This window comes from Emydura macquarii, unplaced genomic scaffold (genome assembly GCF_026122565.2).
Source record: "Emydura macquarii macquarii isolate MOO-44397 ecotype Brisbane River unplaced genomic scaffold, CSIRO-AGI_Emac_v2 contig_2422, whole genome shotgun sequence".
In the NCBI taxonomy this organism is placed as follows: domain Eukaryota; kingdom Metazoa; phylum Chordata; order Testudines; family Chelidae; genus Emydura; species Emydura macquarii.
In genome coordinates this window covers 35,892,788-35,918,979 of record NW_027132559.1, presented here as the reverse complement: position 1 = coordinate 35,918,979, position 26,192 = coordinate 35,892,788, and the positions used below count along the sequence as shown (strand labels likewise).

Below are 26,192 nucleotides of genomic sequence, written 5' to 3'. Positions count from 1 at the left end.
AGAAGTATGGGTTGGATGAATGGACTATAAAATGGATAGAGAACTGGCTAGAGCATAGGGCTCAACGAGTAGTGATCAATGGCTCCATGTCTAGCTGGCAACCGGTCACAAGCGGAGTTCCCCAGGGGTCGGTCCTGGGGCCGGTTTTGTTCAACATCTTTATTAATGATCTGGAGGATGGGGTAGATTGCACCCTCAGCAAGTTTGCGGACGACACTAAGCTGGGGGGAGTGGTAGATACCCTGCAAGGTAGGGATAGGATACAGAGTGACCTAAACAAACTGGAGGATTGGGCCAAAAGAAATCTAATGAGGTTCAACAAAGAAAAGTGCAGAGTCCTCCACTTAGGAAGAAAGAATCCCATGCACAGCTATAGACTGGGGACCGACGAGCTGGGCAGCAGCTCTGCAGAAAAGGACCTGGGGGTAACAGTGGATAAAAAGCTGGATATGAGTCAGCAGTGTGCCCTGGTTGGCAAGAAGGCCAATGGCATATTGGGCTGCATTAGGAGGGGCATTGCTAGCAGGTCACGGGAAGTGATTATTCCCCTCTATTCGGCATTGGTGAGGCCGCATTTAGAATATTGTGTCCAGTTTTGGGCCCCCCAATACAAAAAGGATGTGGACAAGTTGGAGAGAGTCCAGCGGAGGGCAACAAAAATGATTAGGGGGCTGGAGCACAGGACTTATGAGGAGAGGCTGAGGGAACTGGGCTTGTTTAGTCTGCAAAAGAGAAGAGTGAGGGGGGATTTGATAGCGGCCTTTAACTACCTGAAAGGGGGTTCTAGGGAGGATGGGGCTAGGCTGTTCTCGGTGGTGGCAGATGACAGAACAAGGAGCAACGGTCTCAAGTTGCAGGGCGGGAGGTCTAGGTTGGACATTAGGAAAAAGTTTTTTACTAGGAGCGTGGTGAAGCACTGGAATGGGTTACCTAGGGAGGTGGTGGAATCTCCATCCTTAGAGGTTTTTAAGCTGCGGCTTGACAAAGCCCTGGTTGGGATGATATAGCAGAGGTTAGTCCTGCTTTGAGCAGGGGGTTGGACTAGATGACCTCCTGAGGTCCCTTCCAATTCTAATATTCTATGATTCTATGATTCTATGACCTCTCCCTTCAAGGCAACTCTCTGACTTTTCTGAGAATTTTCCAGATGCCTCCCCATTCCTGTTTCAGGTCTTGTTTTAAATCCCGCTGGCTGTTTTTTTTATTTCTCCAAGCACATACATTATATGTTCCATCTTGGTTCAACAGGAATACCAGCTCACAATCGCTCTCCATGGAAACTGGATCCTGATCCTAACACCCCTCTTCCAAGCAGCTAGTCAACGTTCAGGGGCCTGGGGATAGTTGGAAGTAGAAATTGATGGAATTTGGTACTTTGATGTAATCTTGTTTGTTTATTTACAAGGAGTCCTGTGTGATCCTAGCAGGCAAACCATACTTCATGCTACAGAGGAAGATGAACCTTCCTCCCCACTCCCCAGCCCCCGCTTCTCAACCCGAAATATGGCTGAAACCCCCCTTCACAATCCAAAATATCATGACCTTATGTGTGGGAGAAAGACATACCAGCAAGGCATCTAGAAAGAGCATTGGTTCATCCCAACCTGTCCCATTTGCAGCTACGGCTAATCTCTGATGCTTCAGAGGAAGGGTGGACAGAGTACTTCAAGCCTATCTAAAGGCCTGAAGGATAAGAATTGATTATAGTTATCTTAATGCAGAGCTGCAGATGTTATGAGCATGTAAAGGGCAATACAGGCAATCCTGTTCCTCCTATGGTACTTGAAATAAGGGATGAACAGGGGGAATTCACAGATTCCAAGGCCAGACCAGACCACTACAACCATCTGTTCTCTCTCACTCTCTATACACACAGGCCATAGAATTTCTTCCAGAGGCTTGATTAAAACATATCTTTTAAAAAGCTCTCTCCTCCCCTATCTTCCTGATTGTAGCTACATGCTATTTGGCAATATACTAAGACTAATCTCCTTAGAATAGGACCATCTGTTATCACAAGTGTGTAGAGAACCTAGCACAATAAAAACCCAATCCCTGACTAGGGCCTCTAGGCACTATCTCACTACAAATAATGATATTATGAAATAACACAAATAATTCTGGAAAGAAATTGGAATTCTTAGTTAGTACTAATATCACTATTTATATAGTGCAGTGAATATGCATAGTGCTGTAGAATGGATAAAATTTGCCAAACATTAAGGAAGAAAACTTGACCTGGAAAGAGTTATGGCAGTACCATGCATGATTTTCCAGGTGATGCCAATATAAACAAAGGAATAGTTAAGCAAGAGGACACTTTCATTCAAGATTGATCAGCTATAAAGCACTAGTTTCAGAGGTTTCAAAATTCATCATAAAACTCAATCCAGGTTGAAAATTAATGTACACGTTATTCCCACAGAATTTTTTCTTCGCAAAATGTATCAATTGTCTGTCTGTTGTTTGACCTGAAGGAGTTTTAAAAAAAATGTATGGTTCCACTGGATTTATGCAAGCAATTACAACACTTAAATCTTAACAAACTGACAGGTGACTGTGAAGGCATGTGACCTTTAAACAAGTGAACTGACACACCTGGGAGGAGAAAAAAAAAGGAGAACAAATGAATTGATCTGATCCTTCCTCTGTCCATCAGATCAATTCACTTATATAGACTTCTGGTTAGATTCTTACAAGGCAAATTATTTAGAAGACATGATATCATGTTACCTGTCATTAAGTACATCTCTGTGTTTAAAGTGTAAAAAATCCAAACCTTTAAAATACAAAGCCTCTGACCAGAGTGAAAATGAATTTAGACCAGATGGTTGTTTTTTTTAAGACAAAAAAACCAAACAAACAAAAATTAAAAACCAGTATATATACTGACTACAATCCTACAAAAAGTCATAGTGTTGGATTGTATATAGGCCTTAATCTAGCCTGAAGTCAGTGGAACTACTCACATACATACAATTATGTGCTTAAGTGCTTTGCTGCATAGGATCTTTAAAGCTAGATCCAAATCCCACTGAAGTCAATGAGAGACTTTTCATTGACTTCAATGGGAATAGGATCAGGCCCAAAGACTGGGATGGCTCCTACACATTCAACTCATTTCCAAAAAATGGATCATCATGGTTCACAGTCACAGTGATTTACAGTTACCTTAATTCTTAGAATTAATTTGTTCATAGGTGGAAAAGGTAGATTTTGCTTCAAGTTTTAGATAGTCTGTTTAATCCAGACTGCCTGGATTAAAGGAGTTGAAAGTTTCTCACAGCATTCCATTATTTCATTGTAATACTTTCTCTTTTCTTTAGTACAACCATAATTAAACTAGTGAAATACAATAAAACTATATTAGACTATATATAGAATATCAATTAAGATAGAAGTTTCTACTAACGGCACTTAATAGCAGAGCCATAAAGAAAACTGAAGACCCCCATTCTAAATGATTGAGCCTAGTACTGGAGACTGACCCATTTAAACTAAGGTATTTGATATATAACTTTGGCACAATAGGATGTGTTATGTTGTGGCTGTGCAGAAGGCTAAGAATACATTCTTTTCTTTCACCACAGTAGATTTACTTCACGTTTTAGATAGTCTGCTTAATCCAGACTGTCTCTTCATCTTCCCTACTAGAGTTTCAGAATGTAATACTCACTGAAATCTTGAGAGAACTTTGTCTCACGACTTCTGCTTTGGAGCCATGTCCTTCCTAGCTGGTGCAGGCCAGTGAGGAAGTACTGGGTCCTTTGCTTGCGGAGATTGTCAAAACCTCTCATAGAACAGGAAGGCTGACTATTGCTTTGAAGTAAGCATTAGTGCTGCCTTTCCCTCAATAAATTATCACTTGCAATCTGTCCAGTTGTTTTCCAGGATTACATCTTGCCTTTATGAGTAAGATTGTGGAAAAGGTTGTGGCAAGACCACCCTCACAGTGTCTGCATGACGTTGATCTCCTTCTTAATTTGGGTATAGACATGACTTTGGCACAGAGACCACATTCATCGGAACATAAGAATGGCCATATTGGGTCAGACCAATGGTTCATCTAGCCCAGTATCCTGTCTTCCAACAGTGGTCAATGCCAGATACTTCAGAGGGAATGAACAGAACAGGTAATTATCAAGTGATCCATTCCCTGTCACCCATTCCCAGCTTCTGGCAAACAGAGGCTAGGGACATTTCAGAGCATGTTTTTTTCGTTCCTGACCATCCTGGCTAACAGCCGTTGATGGATCTACCTTTCATGAATTTATTTAGTAGTTTTTTTTTTTTTTTTTTTAAAGCCTGTTATGGTCTTGGCCTTCACAACATCCTCTGGCAAAGAGTTCCACAGATTGATGGTATGTTGTGTAAAGAAATACTTCTATTTGTTCATTTTAAACTTGCTTCCTATTAATTTCATTTTGATCCCTAATTCTTGTTATGAGGAGTAAATAACACTTCCTTATTTACTTTCTCCACACCAGTCATGATTGTATAGAGTTTTATCATATCCATTCTTAGTTGTCACTTTTCCAAGCTGAAAAGTCCCAGTTTTATTAAAAACTCTCCTCGTATGGGAGCTGTTCCATACCCTTAATCATTTTTGTTACTCTTTTCTGTACCTTTTCTAATTCCAATATATCGTTTTTGAGATGGGGCAACCAGATGTCCATATAATATTCAAGATGTGGGCATGCCATGGATTTGTAAAGAGGCAATAGGATATTTTCTGTCTTATTATTTATCCCTTTCCTAACAATTCTCAACATTCTGTTAGCTTTTTTTTTTTTTTTTTTGGACTGCCACTGCACATTGTATGGATGTTTTCAGAGCACTATCCATAATGACTCCAAGATCTCTTTCTTGAGTCGTAACAGCTAATTTAGACCCCATCATTTGAACGTATAGCTGGGATTATGTTTTCCAGTGTGCATTGCTTTGCATTTATCAACACTGAATTTCATCTGCCATTTTGTTACCCAGTCATTCAGTTTTGTGAGATCCTTTTGTAACTCTTTGCAATCTGTTTTGGACTTATCTTGAGTAGTTTTGTATCATCTGCAAATTTTTCAACCTCACTGTTTATCCCTTTTTCCAGATCATTTATGAATATGTTGAACTGGACTGGTCACAGTAGAGACCCCTGGAGGACACAACTGTTTACCTCCCTCCATTCTGAAAACTGACCATTTATTCCTATTCTTTGGTTCCTGTCTTTTAATCAGTTACTGATCCAGGAGAGGACCTTCCTTCTTATCCCATGACAGCTCACTTTGCTTGAGAGCCTTTGGTGAGGGACCTTGTCAAAGGGTTTCTGAAAATCTAAGTACACTATATCCACTGAATCAGCCTTGTCTAAATGCTTGTTGATTCCTTCAAAGAATTCTAGTAGAGTGGTGAGGCATGATTTCCATTTACAAAAACAATGTTAACTCTTCCACAACAAATCGTGTTAGTCTACATGGCTGATAATTCTCTTTTTTACTATAATTGCAACCAATTTGCTGGTACTGAAGTTAGGCTTACTGGCTTGTAATTGCCAGGATTGCCTCTGGAGCCTTTTAAAAAAATTGGCATCACATTAACTATCCTCCAGATATCTGATACAGAAGCTGATTTAAATGATATATTACATACCACAGTTAGTAGTTCTGCAGTTTCACATCTGAGTTCCTGCAGAACTCTTGGGTAATATGGTCTGGTCCTGGTGACTTATTGTTTATCAGTTTGTTCCAAAACCTCCTTTAATGACCTAAACCTCCTTTAATGACCAAAAACATCCTCAATCTGTGACAGTTCCTCAGATTTGTCACCTAAAAAGAATGGCGCAGGTTTTGGAATCTCTCTCACATCCTCAGGCATGAAGACTGTTGCAAAAAATTCATTTAGTTTCTCCACAATGGCCATATCATCCTTGAAAGCTTCTTTAGCAGCTTGATCATCCAGTGGCCTCACTGGTTGTTTAGCAAGCTTCCTGCTTCGGATGTACTTAAAATATGTTTTGCCATTACTTTTTGAGTCTTTGGCTAGCTGTTCTTCATATTCTTTTTTGGCTTTCCTAATTATATTTTTACACTGCACTCGCCTGAGTTTATGCTCCTTTCTATTTTCCTCAACAGGATTTAACTTCCACTTTTAAAGGATGCCTTTTTGCCTCCAACTGCTTCTTTTACTTTGTTGTTTAGCCACAATGGCACTTTTTTGGTCCTCTATGTTTTGTAATTTGGGGTATTCATTTAAATTGAGCCTTTCTTATGATGTCTTTAAAAAGTCTCCGTGCAGCTTGCAGGGATTTCACTTTTGGCACTGTACATTTTAATTTCTGTTTAACTAATGTCCTCATTTTTGTGTTGTTCCCCTTTCTGAAATTAAATGCTACCATGGTGGGCTGCTTTGGTATCCCTCCCCCTCCCCACACACAGGGATGTTAAGTTTTATTATGTTATGGTCATTATTGCCAAGTGGTTCAGCTACATTCACCTATGGACCAGATCCTGTGCTCTACTTAGGACTAAATCAAGAACTGCCTCTTATTTTGTAGGTTCCAGGACTAATTGCTCCAAAAAGCAGTCATTTAAAAAGTGTCAAGAAACTTTCTCTCTGCATTCCATCCTGAGGTGACATGTACCCAGCCCCTATGGGGATAGTTGAAATCCCCCATTCTTACTGATTTTTTTATTTTTATAGCTTCTCTAATCTCCCTGAGCATTTCAGTTATTACCACCATCCTAGCTAGTAGTAGATCTCTATTGCTATATTCTTATTATTCAATCAGGGAATTAATATCCATGGAGAGTCTATGGTACAGTTTGGTTCATTTAAGATTTTTACTTCATTTGACTCTATGCTGTTTTTCACATATAGTGCCACACCCCCACCACTACCATCTATTCTATCCTTCTGATATATTTTGTACCCTAGTATTACAATGTCCCATTGATTATCCTCATTCCATCATCAACTTCTTGTGATGCCTATTATATCAATATCCTCCTTTAATATGAGCCACTCAAGTTCACCCATCTTAGTATTTAGACTTCTAGCATTTGTATATAAGCATTTTAAAATTGTCACTTTTTAGCTGTCTGCCATTATGTGATGTAACTGAATGGGACTCTTTCAGATGGCTCTCTCATCACATCCTACCCATATTTTGTCATCCTCGCCTCCTTACTAGGATATAGAGAATCTCCATTAATAGAACCTCCCCTAAGGGAGGGTCCAAACCATGTACTCCTCTGCACCTGTCAGCACACCGTTTATTGCACTAGTCTATGATCTCCTGGTGATAGATGAAGATCAGGTGTCCATGCTGGTATTATTAGATCTATCAGCTGCCTTCAATATTGCTGAGCAGGAGATGTGGCTGGACCTTGAGGATGGTGGGAGTGGATGAAGCTGTTCTTCAGTAACTTCATTCTTTTCTCTTGAAGAGATCTTAATGGGTAATTGAGGACAATTGTTCCTCTTCCTGAAAGAGCTTTCATGTTGGGGTACCACAGGGTGCCATTCTATTACCCCTCTTGCTCAATATCTACATGGAGCCATTGGGGGGTTAGTAAGAATGCATGGTGATGTGGTTTCAGTATGTTTATGATGACATTCAACTGTATGTGTGAAATCCTGGCTCCCCTGAAGTCAATATGGACACAATTTCACCCTGGCTCCAGTTCTTCCAACTTGGACAACGTGGTTCAGCATCTCAGACAGTGACTAGTTTAAACGGGGGCATGGATGAGAATGAGCTGGCTGAAACTCAGTCCAGACAAGAGTGAAGTGAGGATGGGGGGCTAGGGAAATCAGTCACAGATGACGGAGATAGCATCACTCCTTGTGATAAATGACTTTTGCAGAATGCCGGCAAGGTCATTCAATTTCATGGGAGGGATGAAGTGGAAAGGAGAAAGATGGCTGAATTGAGATGCTGTTTCTGTCTGAATATTTGCTTTAATGCTGTTGGGATTATTCTTAGGGTGTACATTTTACTGAAACTGGCCTGAAACCTGACTGTGCACTCCTCTGCTATTCTCAGCCTCAGGTTTGACTGTGCTCGGACCCTTAGTAGTGACTGTTTTTGTTGGGGTCCTGACAGACAATGTAAGGGTAATTCTCAGCTGGCCAGAATATGACCACTTTCTGCTGTCTGCCTATGGTACTACATGCTTAAGCTCAACCACAAGATATGGACCTGATCCGGGAATCACTGGCCAAAATTCTATGCCCTGTGTAATGCAGAAGGGCACACTAAATGATCATAGTAGTCCTTCTGGCTTTCAAAATCTTTATCTATGAATGTATTAGAATGGAGAATCCTCCCTGCAAATTATGCCTTAGCTTCCAGCCTATGAAGGGTGAACAAAAGTAAAAAGTTGAAAAATTGTCATATAGTGTAATGTAGGAGTTAAAAATAGGTTTAATTATAGGTGTGCTTAGGCTACCCTTGTTTTTAGAAGTGTTTCTTTAAATGTTCATCCAATAAGTACTAAAAAAGTCTGTCATCCTAGAATAAGGGAACATGCTTAAGTGATTTACATCTTTCTAGGATTTAAATCAGGAAAGACAGCAGGTACTATTAATAGACATGTAGCCTATAGCATGTTTTAGAGAAATACCTACAAACTCTGAAATGATCTCTCAAACATTTGTTATTTTTATGGTAACTTTTTTCATAAAATGTATGTTGGAAAAAACACTAACTAAAGTTCTAGAGGGGTAGCTCTGTTGTTGTTTTGCTGAAAACAGACTAAGAGTTCTATGGCACCTTACAAAGTGGGTTTCTGCCCATAAAAGCTTATGCCCAAATAAATTTGTTAGTCTATAAGGTGCCACAGACCTAACTAAAGTGATTCTTTTCAGTATGAATTGTAAGAAATTATTCTCATTAAACCAGATAGAAGAATAAATTTTCTTTCCAGATGAACACACCAAAAAAATTTTTTTCCTAGTTAATGAAAAATGTTAGGTTACAGAGTAAAATTTATCTTTTGTATATTGTTTCTGCGGTGAATTCAATAATGAACTTCCGTGAACTCAATTCATTTGATAAGAAGTTTATGATGGTGCTAAAATATGGCACATCAAACTTTGACCTTGAAGGTAATAAAATAAAAAAATATTCAGACTGCCGTCTCTTCAGCACGTACTGTAAAACAGTATAAATGTTAGTCAGACAACTAGTGTACAAAAGAAGTCTTATGGTGTATAAAAGTAAACTTCTCAGCTTTTACCTATTAACACTGAGTTTCAAAGTTAGATTTCTTATCCTTTTATAATAGCTTCCAAGGCACTGACTCATTTAATATACATGGGGAATTCCTATTCTACCTAAGAAGTTAGGGTTTGATATAAAGCGAATGAAAATCAATGGAAGGCTTTTCAGTGATTTTGATGGGCATTGGATTAGGTCCTTATTCTCTTGTGTGCAAATCTATTTTCCTAGCTACCTATTCTTATTATTAGTCAAGGTGTCATCACAATTGCCACCATTGATTCTCATTATCAAAACTAACTTGCAAAAAGAAATCTGATGGGCTGGAACTTAACTTTCAAGAAAATAAATCTTTAAAACGAGATTTCAAAACTATACAAATATTATAAAGTACAAAAATAGGAGTTTCAGGTGCTCTCTTTTCTCACACCCTATTTATAAATATACAAATGATGCTTAGGATGGAATTTGCTCATAATTGATCTTGTCTGTCCTGATGCTTGAAAGAACAGAAAAAAAAATCACATTACATCTTCTTTCCTTTATAATGAAATTACTAAACTATGCATCCTCAGGGTACAGTTTAAGAATTTAACGTCAAAATTTATTTTATTAAAAGGGTTATGATGGAATACCAATAATGAAAATGGTGTTGCTTTCTGCACAGATTGAAAACCATTATCCTTACAAAACCAAGAGGAATTAACTTTTTTCCCCCAGGGGGATGAATTTAAATACTACTTTTCCTTATAATATTTTCTGTTAATGAAAGTATGCCTGGTTAGACAACATACTTACCTTCTTTTGTATTGTTATTGTGGTAAACTCAATGAACTCCAGTATGAAATTAATAATGGTACTTAAGTTGTACAACAAACTTTGGTTTTGGATGTAGTAAACATATTCAGACATCTCTTTTTACCACATACCTGACAAAAAACAAACAAACCAAAAACAGCCTACTATTGTAAGGTAAAAAGTGTAGTATAAGAGATACTGTGACAGAATACACCCCTGTATTCACACCCTACACACTATTGTAGTAATCTTTATACAAAGTGTGCCTTGTAAGGCATCATTTGAAAACTCAATTTGCTGGTCAGTATTGTCCTTGTCAAATGTGTGGCAACAATGTATGTGTAGTTATAAGATTCCCCTTTATGATGTTATTAAAACATTTCAAATCCCTCAGTCTTGCCCAGGCAGAAGTCAGGTCTTTCCTAAACAAAGGAAGGAATGTGTGGTCTCCTTAATTTGCATTTAAGCAGTAACCAGAGTCATCAAGCAGGAAGGGAAAATGGGTGAAAACACAAGCAGGGAATATCCTTCCCCAGACTGTCTCTTATTTCTCAGCTGGAAATGTTTTTGAAGATGGGGACTGAAGCCATAAAAAAGGTGGGGGGAGGAGGGGGACACAAACACCCCAAAGGACTCTCCCTGCCCACCTCATTCTCTGCATCTGAGAAGAAAAAAAGCAAAACAGCCATTGGTCTCTGGGGAAGGAATTCTGACCTGAGAATTTGGGCAGTAATCTGCTGGAGCACATGGGGAGAGAAGATAAAATGCTTACCACTATCACCATTTCTGACTTTTATACCTCATTACTTATACTCAACATTTCTTTAAAGTCAAACTTGTCTTACATATCTAAGATAAGATATAGTGTCTAGATAACTATTTAAGGTAATAAAATGGCATATCCTCTTAAAGTATGGACTTTAATATAGTTTTTACTATCTAGGAGAGAACAGGGCAGTGCAGGACATACATTTCTAGGGGAAGATCTGGGATTTGGGGGGTGGGGGGAGGGATGTTGGGGTCATCCTGCTGTATAACCAAAGCTGGTAAGAGCCCAGGTGTAGCTGGCAGGCTGCAGGTACACACAGATGCTCAGAGTGTGGTTTGCATGCTGGAAGACTGTTTGTGGTTGGCCCAGATGGGAGTTACTTCAGCAAAGCATTGTAAGGCACCCAAGCTTGCAGGGCAGGTTAACAGCACCCCACTCGTCTGAATTGTACCCTGGTATGTCACAGATACCCAGTGCATGCGTATAGAAGTCAGTTGCTCAGTTTCTGCCTGCTAATATTGGATTCCAAAATTACATTTCATATCTTATTTCCAAGGTTTATAAGGCACTGAATCACTCAAGATCTTGGACACTGATGCGCACAGATTGACCTCTTCACTCACAAGGAGTCCCACAGACTGCAACAAAGCCGTTCATAGGCACAAGGGCGGAGCAGCTTAGAATAGGAGTATGTTGATGTTTCGCTATCTACACAGGTCAATTCATTTACATGGAAATCTTGTCTAAGTTACCTACTTTTATTATAAGTTATGATTTCATCACAATTTCCATCATAACTCCCATTATCAGAACTACTCTTTAAAAAGAAATGACGGACTGAACTTAATTTGCAAGAAACTTACTTTTTAAACAAAAAACCCTTTTCAAAATTATATACAGTGTGAGGAAAAACGGATTTTTAAAATGTGTATAGAGAGGCATTTATACAAACAATTTCTGGGATGGACTGGCCAGTAACTGATTTATTGTCCTGTTGCTGAAAATTAGGAGCAAAGTCATTACATTTTTGTAAACTTTATTACTGAGTGACTAAGCTGCATAACATCAGGCTGATGTACTAGGTAAAATGTCAATAAATGAAGTAATTGTATAATGATAAATAGCACAACATAGCTATTCCTGTAGTGGTTTTCAGGTTTATATTATTTATGACAATATTGTATTTTATGAGGTTTATCACATTAATTCAAAACAAATGTTCTTTAAGGTAAATTAAAGCACATCAGCTTAATCACCAGAAACCCTCAACTACACATCTCTGTTCAGTCACAGCCAGACCATCATAGTTTCGTGGAACAGCCTGACGTCTAGTATTAGGCTTAGTTGCCATCTCTCTCCAAGGCTCACTTTCAGGGAACCATACCAACTACCCAGTGGCAACAAGTGATTCTCTTCCCAGATAGAACCCTATCCAGTTGTTTCAAAGCTGATTTCCATCCGTCTCCCAGCTTGCACTCCCCAGTTCTCTCTCAAAACTCAGTCACTTCAGAGGAGTTCTTGCTCCCTTATGCGCCAGTCACATTGGGTCTTATTCACAGTTGCTGCCTTTGCTGCTGCAGTTGTAGCCAGTCAATAGACATTCTCCTGTTGTTGCTTTGATTTTTTTCAAAATATATTGGATACATGGCTCAGGGCCACCTCCATCTGGAGTAACTTCAAAACAAAAGTCCACAAGTAGTCTCATGTCCATCCGAAACATTAGATAATAAGGAGAGAATCCAGAAGTACTGATTATGCTATTAGTACAATTACAAGCATTTATTGTTGTAAAATGGATTGGCTCCATTTATGCTTTTGTATCAGGCTGAGAGTCCCAAGCATGTTCAAAAACATCCTATTGAAACATTCTGTATCGTCAAGAAGACCCACAGCCAGAAAGGTCCAGGATTTACCACCAGCAGTCAAAGATCAGTCAATTGCGAAGCTAGGCTGCTTCATCATACCATCCCCTCCATAAATTTAATCAAGCTCAGCTTTAAAACACGCTAGGTTTTTTGCCCCCACCGCTCCTCTTGGAAGGCTATTCCTTTATTCCTCTGATAGTTAGAAACCTGCATCTAATTTCAAGTCTAAATTTACCGATGGCTAGTTTATATCCATTAGTTCCTGTGTCCACATTGGTGCTGAACTTAAATAATTCCTCTCCTTCTCTGGAATTTATCCCTCTGATGCATTTATAGAGAGCAATCTTATCACCCCTCAACCTTCTTTTGGTTAGGCTAAATAAGCCAAGCTCTTTGAGTCTCCTCTCATAAGGCAGGTTTTCCATTCCACAGATCATCCTAGTAGCCCTTCTCTGCACCTGTTCCAGTTTGAATTCATCTTTCTTAAACGTGGGCAACCAGAACTGCACACAGTATTCCAGATGAGGTTTCACCAGTGCCTTGTAAAACTGCTAACACCTCCCTATCTGTACTGGAAATACCTCGCCTGATGCATCCATTGACTGCATTAGCTTTTTTCATGGCCACATCACATTGGCGGCTCATAGTCATTCAGTGATCAACCAATATGCCCAGGTCCTTCTCCTCCTCTGTCACTTCCAACTGCTGTGTCCTCAGCTTATAGCAGAAATTCTTGTTATTAGTTCCTATATGCATGACTTTGCACTTTCCACTATTAAATTTCATCCTATTTCTATTACTCCAGTTTACAAGGTCATTCAGATCTTTCTGTATGATATCCTGATCCTTCTCTGTATTGGCAATTCCTCCCAACTTTGTGTCATCAACAAACTTTCTTAACACATTCCCACTTTTTGTGCTAAGGTCAGTAATAAAAAGGTTAAATAAGATTGGTCCCAAGATCGATCCCTGAGAAACTCCACTAGAAACCTCCCTCCAGCCTGACAGTTCACCTTTCAATATGACCTGTTGTAGTCTCCCCTTTAACCACTTACTTATCCACCTTTCAATTTCACATTAATTCCCCATCTTTTCCAATTTAACTAATAATTCCCCATGTGGAACCATATGAAATGCCTTACTGCAATCTAGGTAAATTAGATCCACTGCATTTCCTTTTTTTTTTTTAAATATAAAATCAGTTCTCTCAAAGGAGGAGATCATTTTGGTCTGGCACAATTTACCTTTTGTAAAGCCATGTTGTATTTTATCCCAATTACTGTTAAGCTCAATGTCCTTAACTACTTTCTCTTTCAAATTTTTTTCCAAGACCTTGCATACTACAGAGGTCAGACTAAGAGGCCTATAGTTACCCAGTGGTTGCCTCCTACCAGTCAGTGAAGCCTTGGAGGACATTGTTATACTTCTAAAATAACCAGCAGGATCTTATTCAGGGGATAAGGCAGTATACCGTGTTTATTATGAATACAGGAAAGAGAAACATTTCAAAAGAAAACAATTGCCCCCCCCCACACACACACACACACACACTTCTGCAAAAGGGATATGATTACCAGTCCCTTGTTGCCCATGCTGAATCACTGGCCAGGTAGTTCAGGCACAAGATTGGAGCCAGGCCCTTGTCGGTCACAACACGATACTCCTTGGGGTATGCAGAACGAGCCCAAAGTCCAGGTTATTCTTCCTATTTTTATATTAATCCATCCCATTTGGGTCTATGGATCCTGTCATGTCAGATAGTTTCCTTGTTTGATGTAATCGATTACATTTGAAGTTGTAAGTGTGACAGCTCTCTCATTATTCCTGTTTCACACTTCGTCCTTGGGTATTAACCCTGGAAGACAGAGGTGTTATCTTGATCTTCGGCCATCTGGGTCATAAAAGTTCTTTAAACAAACATCTTATCTTCTTTCCCTCCTGCCTTCGAAGGCTGAGAACATTGCCTCAGCAATTATTTTCTTGTCATCTCATCTCAACACTCAAACTGCATTCACTCCTCATTCATACTTACTAAAAATCATTACATTCTTATTCCATTTCATTGACGACATCCATGTCTTTACCTTATTCATTAACTTAATAAAATCCTTATACCTACACCAATTTTACTAACACCATTTTACTAAAAAGAAATACAAGAAACCTTATTTATCCCCTTATTGCCCCATGATTTATACATCAACCACATTCCTGATACGCATTGAGATAGTGTACAAGTGAAGGAAAATGCCCAATCAGATTTCAGGACATTCCCAAACAATCACTTATAGATGGCTACAAGCTGGGTCCCAATGTGTCATAAATGTTAAATCACAGAATGTTTAGGCAGAATGGAACATTTCAGTTAATTAACATAGTGGAGCCTGGGGTGGCATGAACGAACAATCAACGTGTTCGGAACATCCTTATCTATAATACCTAGTTTTGTTCTCTCTCTCAGTGCAAGGATTAACCCTTAAGCTTCACATAGTATCCATAGTTCAGGCCTGCTTCAGTTCAGGCCTATATTACAGTATCACAGCGCTGGGGCCTACACCATAAAGTATTTACCTGCCCCGCCCTGCCAGAAGGGTCAGGGCTAGAGCCTGTTTGTTTGCCCTGACCAGGGCTAGAGACCATTTACTCACTCTGCCCAGGGCTATAATGGTTTGTTTGCCCTCTAGGGCCATGGACTGCTGACTCACCCTACCTTGGGCTGGAGCCACCTTACTCGCCCTGCCCTACTAGAGGGCTTGGGACATAAACCGCTGAATTGCCCTCCACAGGGCTAGAGACTGCTTTGCTTGTCCCACCCTGCTTCAGGGCCAGGCCCAGAGACTCCTCCCCTGCCCACCCTGCCATAGGGGCCAGGCTGGGAAGCATTTCAGTGCAAGGAGAGTGGCAGAAGAGACCGGGATCCCAGCCCACCTGCTAATTCCCCCCAGCCAGTTTTCTGTCCACACAGGAGCGCCAGAGAGAGAGGGAGTGTGGCCTTCCTCCCAGACGGACAGGGAGGGACCATCTGCCACCTTACAAATTATTGAGGTCAAACTAACAAGCCTGTAGTTACCTGGATCACTTTTTTACCCTTTCTTAAAAATAGGAACTATGTTAGCAATTCTCCAGTCATATGGTACAGTCCCCGAGTTTACAGTTTTATTAAAAACCCTTGCTAATGGGCTTGCAATTTCATGTGCTAATTCCTTTAATATTCTTGGATGGAGATTATCCAGCCCCCCGATTTAGTCCCATTAAGCTGTTTGAGTTTGGCTTGTACCTTGGATGTGGTAATTTCTACCTCTACATCCTCATTCCCATTAGCCACCCTACCACTGTCTCCAAGCTCATCATTAGCCTCATTAAAAATGGAGGCAAAGTATTTGTTTAGATATTCAGCCATGCCTAGATTATCCTTAACCTCCACCCCAGCCTCAGTGCTTAGTGGTTCCACTTCTTTTTGTTTTCTTCCTATTTATAAGGCTATAGAACCTTTTACTATTGGTTTTAATTCCCTTTGCATGGTCCAATTCTACTTGGCTTTTGGCCTTTCTCACTTTATCTCTACATGTTCTGACCTCCAAGAGGTAGCTTTCCTTGCTGATCCTTCCCATCTTCCACTCCTTGTAGGCTTTCTGCTTTCTCTTAATCACTTGTCTGAGATGCTTGCTCATTCAGCTTGTCTACAACTCTTGCCTATGAATTTTTTCCCCTTCCTGGGGATGCAGGCTTCAGGTAGTTCCTGCAACTTTGACTTGAAGTAATTCCAAGTCTCCTCCACCTTTAGATCCAGGAGTTCTTCAGTCCAGTCCACTTCCCCCACTGATTCCCTTAATTTTTTTTAAAGTTAGCCCTTTTGAAGTCAGACCCTAGTCTCAGATTTATTTATTTTTTTTATCCTTCCATTATAGTTTGAACTGAATTAGCTTATGGTTGCTCAAACCAAGGTTGTCCCCTATAACCAGTTCTTCTATGAGATCTTCACTACTCACCAATACCAAATCTAAAATGGCATCCCCTCTAATGATGCTAGACTAACTAATACAGGCAACTCATCTCCCTCTATCTGGATATTCTTTGTAGAGGACTACGCCAAATCCTTACTATCATTAATGGGTAGTAGTTAATTTTAAAAAAAAAAAAAAAAAAAAAAAACCACACTCATCAGTGAAAGCCAACACAGGCGCATCTGTCAGTGCATCTATTAACATCCAAAAAGCATTCTCACAATCTAGAGTTCTCGGCGTTTGTAGTAGTTGGCATCTGGATGCAGAGCCTGACCATTACCTTTGGGAGAAATACTCCTTGGTGAGCTCATTTAAGGGTTGACAAAGGGTAGAAAATCCTTGTACAAATCATCTAGAATATCTGCAGAACCCTAAGAAACTCTGCAATTCTTTCCAAGTTTTGAGCATTGGCCATGCCCTCAGGACTTCCAGCTTGTCTGGATCTATGGTAACTCCATCTCGAGAAACCATATGCCCTACGTACTTTTTCCTGACAGAATTAGCATTTTTCTAGAGAGTTTCAACCCTTGTTCCCGCAGGCAAACACTTTCAACCAGGGTTCTTCATGCTTTTGTGAAGTGCAGTTGAACACTGTAAGGTCATCCATGTCACCAACTGTCTGCTCCATTAATCTCTGGAACATGGTCTGGCCCCCAGACATTCCCTGGGGAATTCGTGGAATCCACATGAATAGACAGTCTGTCTTTTCTATATCAGCTGGTCCCATAGGTATCTGATAGCATCCACTTCTCAGATCCAATATAGAAAACCAACAACTTCTTGTTAAGCAGTTTAAGGAATCTTCTACTCCTGCAGTGGTATACTGGTCATGGATAGTACATCTATTCAAAGTCTGATAATACATGCACGTGGCCAGAAAAAAAAGAGGGAAAAATACACAACTGGGGAGGCATAAGGTCTAGAATTCCTGATTTCTGCGGTCTTCAACTCCTGGATAAGTTTCTGAACATTTTCAACATCAGCAAGTGCTAGCCTCCTGGTTCTTACACAGAGGTCCATTATCATTCAGCCAAACATGACGTTCAGCTACACTAGCACAATCCACATCCCACTCACAAGTGAAAAACACCTGGGTTCTTTGCTCTAGTTTCCATTTCAATCTCTTTTCACACTGGAGGAATCAGAGAATTCACAAAGTTCAACTTCTCTGGGTCCAATATAGGTATGATCTTCCTACTTGAGGCAGCATGGGCCACTGTTGCAGCTGAGTATTCTTGTGCTAACACAATTCCCAAAGGGATAGTGGTTGGGTGCTCAGTTTCATTAGCCATGGACAGTTTTACTGACATTTTTTGTATGAGATGAGGTTTTGGCTATACCTTTCTTTACCATCAGTCTGCCCAGCAGTGCATCTGTATCCTGGGCTTCAACCAGGATTAACTGATTGGTGGCCTTCTGCTCCCCTTAAGCAATTCTGTCCATTAGACAGGTTATCCTAGCAGGAATAGTAACTAGAGGCTCATATCTTAGTTTGACCGTTCCCACCTGGCCTCCAAGTCCATTGTGGTCTTGCTCTCCTTCTTTAGCTTGATATGCTTCCAAACATAATGCATGGATCTTCAAACTTTGGTCCAACAAACTCTTTGCATTGCTGAGCCAAGGCTCCAAACATGGCTGTATTTATTCCTACAATGAAAAAGCTTCTGGTTCAGATAGCTAGTGGATGGACAGATCAGAGCAAGTGTGTATCTTTCTCCATTCCAGCCACATCCTTTGGGAATTTTAATTTCCACTAGCACAAAGCCCACATAAGGGTACTGGTCATCTCCTAACCCCCATGTGGCTAACCAGCTTAGGAGTTCTAGGGGCAGATGGGTCAGATATTAGTGACCTGAGAGCCACTATGAAGAACAGCTGTATATTCTAGTCCCTCACTAGTCATTCCAACCTCAGACTTTGATCCACAGTCCTCCAGGAAAGCCTGGTGTAGTTGGAGGTAAAGACAACCGTCACATATTTGAGTTGGGGGAGGAAAGGTGGTTATGGGACCTATGGTGCTTCTTACCTGGTCCTGCTAAAGTTTCCCCACTGTCTTGACACAGAGGGTCTTAAATCATTCTTCAACTCTCCTGGGGTTTACAGAATTCAGATCTCCTCAGAGGTAGTGCCCATCCTGTCCCTACTTCTAATAGAAACATGTGGGTTCCAAAGGCAGGGGTTGTGCCAGGGAATAGTGCAGGGAAATCAGGTATCACTTTCTTGGCTCCTGCCTCTGGTACAGTTGTCCATCTCATTTTTGCTGTGAGAACTGAGTAAAAGGTACACTTTATTTACAAGAGGAAATATAGAGGAAGCTGAATGGCTACATCACTAACATCATGCAACCCACAAGTAACATTGCTCCATGAGTCCAGTTTACTCCATACTAGTGGGCTCCGTAATGTTGAGGAACCCACGTAGTTTGTCATTGCAGGCCTGAAGGTACTTGTGTGGTGAGGTGATGTGTGCTGATTTGCCCAAAGGGCTAATCTTGCTGTAGCAGTGGACGCATTAGTGGAAAAAGTCCTCACAACATAGAAACACCGAGGAGGCCTCCAAAGTCCAGGTGCTCTTTCTCTGACTAGGTCAGCAAACCTCTTTTAGGTCAAAATAGGCAACCCTTCAGGCAGAGGCAGACTAACAGGAGATCATCCACACTTCCTCAGGCAGACCTAGCCTTCTTTCATCCCCCCCGCTCCCTCCAGTTGGCTAAGTCAGCATCTATCTCCTAGGATTTGCCCAATCACAAGGCTTAACACCTCCCACTCTCCTTTATTTGTGAGGTGAGCACACTAGTCTTCATTTCTCATCTACCTGGCAACAAGTGTGGCTCCCTTTTTCATCAGGCACATTAACCTGGTTTACACTAATGTAATCACATCTCTGCTCTGCAACTGTATGACTTGTGGGCAAGATTTTTAAATTATACTTGAGTGCCTAAAATGAGGTACCTAAATCCCTAGTCTGGCACCTAAATCACTGACCTGATTTTTAGAGGTGCTTGAACTCTGACAATCAGACCACTTGGTACCCATGTTTGAAAATTATTGAAATTAACCCCTGTAACACTAGGGATAATGCTTACTTCAGAGTGTTCTGGGGCTTAATAGTTGCAAAGCTGCTTAGAGATCCTTGAATGAAGGACTCTGGATGAAACCCTGCTCGCAAACTCTAATTGACTGCAAAGAAGCCAGGATTTTACCCTCCGTTACAAGTATTTTTATCCTTTTGTGACAGGAGGCTAAACACATACAAAACATTTAATTAGTAATCTATTTATGGAAACTTTTATAGAGATGATGCAGGGACATCTAGTTTCTATAACTTTATCAAGCAAGCTACACAACAGATTAAGGCAATTTCACCTTGAATACCGATTTTTGTTTGAACTCTGCCCTCACATTTGACTTTTTTTTTTTTTTTTTTTTTTTAAATGAAATGACTGGTTAAGAATTTCAAGGTAAGTGTTAAATTCATGAGCACTAAATGAAGTGTCAGAATGACATCCCTGGATAATTAAGTCTTCTAGCTTCAGAACATGCAGTAGCAGTGCAAGCTTCTCTACTCTGCACCAAAAATTCACATCAGCCCTATGATGAGGAACCATCACTAGGATTGAGAAGATGGACAACTCCTTCTCCTTCTCCTTCCTGAACAACTAAGTATAATTTTATTTAGGTCTGAGAGTCAGTTCAAGACCATCCAAAACACTTTAAATCTCCTAACCCTTGAAGTTGCATGAAGGGGGCCATGGAAGAAACAGCTGCACAGGGAGCTCTGCACACTGCACCAGAAGTCAGCTAGGGAAGGGACTACAGATCCAGTGGTCCTAACACAAGTGGCATGGAGAAGTTACAGTTTGTTACTCTTATTAATACTGAGATAATGCATAGGAGCCCCAGTGACAGAGAAGGACCCCATTGTGCTAGGGTATATGAATGAGTAATAAAAGCACAGTCCATGTTCAAACTGAAGGAGCAGCTGGAGTGTTTGTGGGAATGCATTACAGTCCCCTATTCTGGCCCCAAGTTAATCATAGCAATTCCAAAAGTCACTCGTTCATTTGAAACACTGACATACTTCGTTCCAGAAGCTGTCACTTATTTCTTCTACAGTGGGGAGCTGAAAGTGCTCTCTGTTGTGGAGCTTTGAGAGCTTTTGGGTATAGGTATATTCTCAGACTTGTTTTTCCTTTAGACACCTTGGGCTATACCCAGTGAACTGGTATATTCATCAGGCATTAGTTTCCATGAACATAGTCTGTACCTGCAAATGGAAGTTTCTTAGGTGGCATAATAACTGGGGTTATCTCAAGGTTTGAATACATGTACGTGTCCTTATTGCAACCAATTTTTTTCAAACATATAATTAAATTATTCTAGTAATGTATTTTTAATTAGGTCATAAAACATCCATTGTAGACTTAGCCTTAACATTTTTTAGGAACTAAAGTTTGTGTTGAACTCCCACAGCCACATTTCTTTATAATTTTAGAGTGAAACCCTGGTCCTGCTGAAATCAACAGCAAAACGGTCTTAAATGGGGCCAAGATTTCCATCTCAATTCTTCAGCTGATACTCCACATACTGAAAATTCTCCACTGAAAGTTAAATTTTATGTTCTTATGTTTATAGTGGTATACCGGCCTGAGCTTTTGTAAAAATTTATGAGAAATGATTCATTTATTTCCAAAGTTACCTTCCGATAACCATTCCAACTAATGCTCAGGTTTGAAATGGGTTCTGAAGACAAAGGAATCCTCAGACAGGCACCACTGAAACTACAGTGACAGATGATTGTGAATTGGAGAACAATAGATAAGCTATATTATCTAGTATATGTTATACTATTTGCATCCCTTTTCCTCAGAAATAAACTTATGAAATCCTGTTAATGCTTTAAAAACATTTTCAAACTATTTTCAGTCTGACTCTGCTTGGATCCATTGGGCAAGAGAAAGTCTATTGAAGAATGTTCTGCTTGTATCCTTCCAATTGCTCTGACTCAGGTGTAGTGTGGGGGGGGGGGGGGAGTGGAATATGAGAGAAGGCTCACTCTCTATGGTAAAGAGCAAAGTGGCAATGTCCACTGTCTTGTATTAAATAACCAAAACAGACATAATTGTGGGGTTAGGGTTAAATGTTAAGTTTGATAATGAAATCAGCTCCAACTACAATAAGGTTGCATTTCCATCATTTGTCTGAGGTGCTATTTGCTTTGCATATTTTTTCAAAATGTTTCCTTCCATTGCCTGATCAAATGAGGCCACCATGTGGCAATTTAAAGACATGATCACAAAGGGAAAATGGGTTGGTGGCTTTTCATAAGATAAGCCTTTACAAAACAGAATGATAGATCAATAAATTAAACTATTAGTGCAAATCCCTGGGTTTTAGTCTAAGAAAGAAAATATCAAGTTTTCACTTGCTATTACCTTGATTTTATGCAAGTTAAGGAATAGTGATTGGGGCTGTACCACTAAAATAGCTTTTAGAAATATATAGCATGCTGGTAGCGAATGTTTATGATGGAACTTAGAGAAGTGATAAAAAGTGACCTTTAAACTATCCACTTTGGTCTCATTTATCATAATAGAGTTTAAAAAACAGATGTATTCCAGACTCAATTCTTATTGAGTGTACACTACTTACTATAGACAAGATTTTTTGGCAGGATGATCAGTGGCTAGGATGCTAACTTGGAACTTGAGAGATCCAATTCCTTCCTATCACAGACTTCCTGTGTAATAATGAGGAAATCACTTAGTATCTCCATGCCTCAGTTCTCAATCAGTAAAATGGGGATAATAGCACTTCCCTACCACAGAGGTGTTGTGAGGATAAATACATTAAAGAGTGTGAGCTGCTAAGATACTGCAGTTATGGGTCTAACGTAGATTTTTTTTTTTTTTTTTTTTTTTAAAGAGTGCCTAAAGTTAGACTCCTAAATACAGAATGGGCAGCTAAGACAAAACTGGTGTCCTGCAGGTAGATTCTTATGCTAAATAAGCAGGTCAATTTTGATTTTTAATCTTTTCTGTATTAGAAATTCACAGAAATGTTTTCTGCAGCAGTACAGTGAGCACAGATTTTTTTCCATTACCATATGGATATGAATCCTTCTTACAGTGTCTAAGCATAGCATTCAAGAACTGTCAGCAAGAAAATGCTTCAGTCAGTTCATCATACTGCAAGCTTTACATAAATATTTCTTCTCCGGATTTCCAGGAGCAAGCAGGGGAAGATGGCTGCCTAGACTTGGAGCTTCTGCTCAGCCCCACTAAAAATCCATCAACATCCACTATGATAAGATGACCATTTTTAATCTCTCGGTAGTTCATCCTGCTCTTCAACATCTTAGTAGCAGACGGATCCAGTTTTGGACCCTCTATGCCAGAACAATGTAAATTATACCAATATAGATATGTAGTACAGACCAGATTTAAGAGCTACTTGAAATTCTTTCCTTACACCCTGATACAGAGATGCATATAAAAAAAGTCTACTACTCCCTAGCCCACAGACCATCAGGCTAGGGGTGTTTATATTAAAATTCTTAAAATACAATGTGAAAGAACCTAACCTTAAAAAACATGAGAAAAAGGAAGCCTGATCAGGAAAGGGCATAAAATAACATTTCTCTGCTACAGCTGGGACAAAGCTGGAAAAAGAGCACTGTTCAACAAAGCAAGGAAACTAGTTGAAGAAAGAGGACTGACCTATTTTGTAGCCTTCCTGGCTATTTTTAAGATCAAGTAGAATAGCCAACTTCTTAGCTTCTCCAAACCCAAAGAAGTAAAAAGCTACATTTTTTTTTCATATAATACAGACAAACTTACATTGCTATAGGACCTACCTTTACTATTGAAATTTATGGTAACTTGGTAAGATTGGTAACTGAATAGAAGCATCCTAAAGCTGGCTCACAGCTCTGCACTTTGTAAGCATCCCCATATGGACCAAATTAGCAGATGATTGATTAGGCCTGGGTGATTAACCAGTTAAAAAGGGGATTCAACTCATCAGTTGGGGACTGTTAAATGGGATGCAGGAAAGGCAAGGAAAGCTCTGGAAGGAAGGGCAATGAACCTCAGGGTCTCAGAGAGCTGAGATCTTTCTCCTTCCCCCACCAGTCTATGGGGGAAATGATGGAGCTTGAGAAAAGCTTTGTGTTGATGGGCCATGAAACTGCATAAGATATAAATGAAGTACACCCAAGGATGAACATATGTAATAGTGTGTGAGGACTGCTTGTAAAGAGGAATCCAGGCTGAAGGAGCCCACTCTGATAGTCCTGCCTGGTTGTCTCTCCTGTCCTCACATGCTTTTTTTTTTTTTTTTTTTTCTCCTGCTGTTGAGACTCTATCTTGAGCCTGAGGACAGATACTAAAACTTGTTAGCCTTTCCCTTGTTGGGGAAGCCTTAATGGCGTGGTCTAGGCACCCTAGGGATTTCCCCCTATCAGATGGAGCTGCTGCTGCACAAATGGAGTGACTCTATCTTCATGACCTGACCCTGTATATGTGTGCATGTTTTTGCTATGAACCCTGTTGTTGCAGCTCAGATCCCCAGGGATTCTGAAATCCATGTCTCTTTTTTTTTTTTTCTTCATTATTTCCTCTGTCAGTTTCTACTATGCTTGCTTATTTATTTTCCTGCTAAGTATTTAAAGCCAGGAAGAATCATTGGACATTTACCATCTCGGATCAACAAACCACCTCCTATTAAGCAAGAACTCTGAGCAGCCTGGCTCCAGAGGAGTCTACCCTGCAGGTGACTGATTTGCTTTACAAACTGCGGATGGTCCGCTCTCAGTCCGGAAATAGTTATGGGGTTATTTTTTCTTCATTGGTTTTGTGATTTGAGAGAGAGGGGGATTTGCTGTTTTGTTCCCTTACTTATAGTAACTTTAAGAACAACATACTGGTAATGTATTCAGTTCAGTTTAGATTGCATATGGTAAACATTAGGGGATATACCCTGTGATGAGGACATTTCAATTTGTATGGGCCTTTACACTTAGATTTTAGATTCACTTGTCTATAGGAGGTGATGGGGCTGTTTCTTACCCCTCATTTTTCTAGCAGATTCTCAAATAGATCTTTCCTGTAGGATTTTGACATCTGGTGCACAGTTGTATGTGTATTTTAGCCTGGAAACCTTATTTACAATGCAATCAAGGATGTTCATCCCATCCCCACCATACTTATTCCTGCTTTCTGCAGGTGGACAGTTGGGAAGTCATTTATTCTGCATTCAGCTTGGGGCAGGAGGGGAGTGTACATTTGGGCTGCTGCTCTCTAATCTGATCTTTTATCCCCCTCTGGCTCAAGAGTGTTGCTTTCTCACACCCTTGTCTTTTCTTACAATACTCCATTCTACCTCCTCTCTACTTTCTCTTACCCAATTAGCACTTATCCTGTTGCCACTCATTTTCTCTTTTCCCTCTTCTCCATCTAAACTCCTTTTGAACTCTTCTAGGTACCCATTACCTTGTCTACTCACCCTAACTATATCTATGGATTACAGTGGGCACAGCATGAAATATTTGTTGGGATGCTTCCTCCTGTGAGTTTCTACCATTAACTTACTTACACGTGTTTCTTGGAACATAAAAGGATTTGGTAACCATACAAAAAGGGAAAAAAATTGTATCTCACTTAAAGTTGAAACCTCCAGAAAACCCACCTCATTGATTCTGAGGCTTAAAAGCTTTCAAAAGCCTGGATTAGAGATGGTGGTTTTAGTAATTACTTGGCCAACTTTAGGGTTGTGTCAATTCTGTTAAATAAAAAAATGGAACACACAAATCCTGTCAACTACTAAAGACACAGACTCCTAATTGTTAAAATTAATATCTCCAATATTACATATACTCTTATAAATTTCGATGCTCCCAACAAAGATAATCCTTCCTTTTTCAATTATTTTCAAAAGTCATTGAAAATCTAATTATAGTGGGGGACTTCAGTGAAGTGCTAGACCTGCCTTTGGATAGACTGAGCAGACACCACAGATTGTCAAGATCAAGGAATTGTATTTGAAGGACAGAGGGAAGCTGCACCTTTTTCTCACCCCTGCATTCCATATATTCATGTAATGATTATTTTCTGATAATAGGTGGTTTGGTGAGCTCTGTTATTAATAACAAAATAAAAGCAATTATGATTTCTGATCACACACTGGTGGTATTGCAGCTCTCATCTTCTGGAAAAACTAGGGACTATGAAAAGATGGAGGTTAAACTCCTCTATACTACTAGATACATAATTGTAAAAGCATGTGGAGGAAGAAATAAAATTTTTCTTTAAGACCAATGACAACCTCTTGGTTACTGAGCAATCTTGTGGGATGTTTTCAAGGCATGCTTAGGGGCAAGATAATATCCTACTCCTCCCATAAAAAGAGAGCCAAGCAGGCTGACCTGAAGAATTCAATGGAAGGGCTCAAGGAGGCAGACTTCAGCTATGCTGAGTCCCCTGTTCATATAAACTCTGAGAGGTTACCAATCTCAGATATGAAATTAATAAAATCTCAGTGCAGGCT

General features: G+C 39.9%; 1 protein-coding gene across 2 annotated transcripts in view; it reads right to left on the bottom strand.

Moving 5' to 3' along the window:
- Positions 1-23,531, bottom strand: part of LOC137162440 (phosphatidylcholine translocator ABCB4-like) — a 115,203-nt gene extending 91,672 nt beyond the window's left edge. For both annotated transcript variants that reach the window (XM_067562263.1, XM_067562265.1), the window contains exon 1: positions 23,503-23,531. The gene's annotated coding sequence lies outside the window, so the exon portion shown is untranslated. The remainder of the gene's footprint in view (positions 1-23,502) is intronic.
- Positions 23,532-26,192: the final 2,661 nt, after the last annotated feature.